Source organism: Crinia signifera, chromosome 6 (assembly GCF_055691185.1).
Source record: "Crinia signifera chromosome 6, ASM5569118v1, whole genome shotgun sequence".
Classification (NCBI taxonomy): Eukaryota; Metazoa; Chordata; class Amphibia; order Anura; family Myobatrachidae; genus Crinia; species Crinia signifera.
The window spans coordinates 123,264,410-123,266,909 of record NC_139222.1 but is presented as its reverse complement, the minus strand read 5'-3'; positions in this window follow the sequence as shown (position 1 = coordinate 123,266,909).

Below are 2,500 nucleotides of genomic sequence, written 5' to 3'. Positions count from 1 at the left end.
CATGATTGATGTTAAATGCTTGATTTCAAAGCATCAATTGAATTTTGCTCTTGCCATTTTACACAATTAATTTGTAATTACTTAGGAGTATTTAGTACATTTTCAACCATATGGTGGTACTTTGGGTAAAAAAAACACATTCCCCATTATCTCAGTAACATAACACAACAATGTTTGAATATTTTATCCAGGTCTCTGCTTTATTACGTTAATAATGAGTTTCACTTAAAAAAAAAAATTAATTCTGAGGTGAGAAGTTTACAGGGGTGGCTCGTTGGTCTTGGGGTATGATTCTCAATTAGTGTGCGAGAGGTCCCAGGTTCAAATCTCCGAGCCACGCTCCCGGTTGGCGTTTACAGTGGGGGTGGCGTGGGGGGTGCATTTAGCTGTCTTTTAGAGCCCATGATTGATGTTAAACGCTTGATTTCAAAGCATCAATTGAAATTTGCTCTTCGATTTGACACAATTATTTTGTAATTACTTAGGAGTATTTAGTACATTTTCAAACATGTGGTGGTACTTTGGGATCCCCGGAATCCAGCGGCTCTGACTGACACACACTCACCTGGTAAGAACGCATTGCTTCTGGCGGGGAGACTCCTAACACGCTGTCCGGCAGCTGTGTTAGTGCGGGAGTTACCCGCTTGCCGCTACGCATCTTACAAAACTGAAATTACTTCAGTGCGGACCGGTGAATCGCTACCGTGGACCACAGGACCAGTGCGCATAACTAAGGTATCTATTCCTCTGACCCTTTACCCGGGCTTTAATAGATTAGCACCAGCTTAATTCTAACTTCAGCTTCATAATGGCTGGGTATATCACTCCACTATCAGCTGTGTTCAAACAGCTAGATTTTGCTTTGCAGTACAGTATATGCTTATATGCAACTTCCATATTGCCTTGCCATTTGACATTAAACCAGCCAAGTCTGCATAATCAGAATACCTTTACCAATATTGGATTTTTTTGCTTACATGTTCTATTGAATCTGTGCTTCCTTAGTCATCTCATGTTGAGAAAGTAAAGTAGCAGAAGCTAGAGGTTAAAATGTGGAGTGCTAGAGAAAGTATAATATTAGTGAAAATTAAATAGTGCTAAATAAATGTTAGGGTGTGCCACCCAGAAAGCAACTGGTCACCTTGCTGAACATCACAAACAGTAGGCACATTCCTTTTTTCTAAATCGTACCAATTGTTATCGTATATTCTCCTAAATATTTTCATCTCATTACTATTCTGTAGTATCAATCCCACTATCTGTCATATTTATTGATTCTGCCACTCTCTCATTCCACTGGGTCATACCAGAGGAACAGCAGAAGTGACACTTTGGCTCCCCATACCACTCTGTGGCCCTCTCATCTGCCAGGTTATACTGCCATACATCACTGTGCCGCCTGATCTCTCCCGAACTCAGCAGCTATGCAGTGACTGGCCAGATCAGTACCAATTGGGAGACCATTTGGGAATATCCGGTGCTGAATTCATACACAGACAGCAGAAGCACCAGGCGCTCCAAGGGAACCATTCCTCTTAACTTCAACCTTATTGGACACTATAACCTTGCATCTCCTCCCAATAATTGGGGATGCGCACAAAGAAATAAGTGATTTATCCATAATTCTATCAAGCGTGTCTGAGCTACAAGTTGTGCAGCAGTGTATTATTACACAATAGTTATTATCCAGAAAATGTCAATGTATGTACGTAATTATACCTGGATATCAATACCCCGCAAATCATTTTCGCCTCACCAACTGTATTTTATTTATTGCAATTTATGCTATGAACTTATATGTGAAGTGAATTATCCCTCATTTGAAGCTGATGTATTTTAACCCCTTCCTGACAGAGCTAGTTTTGGCGTTCCTGACAGAGCCATTTTTTTCAAATCTGACATCTCTCACTTAAGTGGGGATAACTTTTTTTTGCTTTTACTTATCCCAGTGATTTTGAGATTGTTTTTTCGTGACACATTGTACTTCAAATTAGTGGTAAATTTGGGTCGATACAGTCTGTGTTTTTTTGTGAAAAATACCAAAATGTCGTGAAAAAATGGAAAATTTAGCGATTTGCAAAATGTTAAATTTTCTGCTTGTGAGACAAATAATCATACCACTCAAAATAGTTAATAACTAACATAGACCATATGTCTACTTTATATTTCCATCATTATTTCAACTTCCTTTTAATTTTTTTGGACACTAGGAGGCTTACAATATGAATAGCAAATTCTCAAATTTTCAAGAAAATTTCAAACACTGATTTTTTTAGGGACCAGTTCAGTTCTGATGTGACTTTGAGGGACTTGTATGTGAGACACCCCCATAAATGATGCCATTTCAAAAACTGCACCCCTCACAGTATTCAAAACAGCATTTTGGAAGTTTGTTAACCCTTTAGGTGTTTCACAGGAATTAAAACAAAGTGTAGGTGAAATTTCAAAATTTCATTTTTTTTGCAGAGTTTCAATTTTAATACATTTTTCTAACGAATAC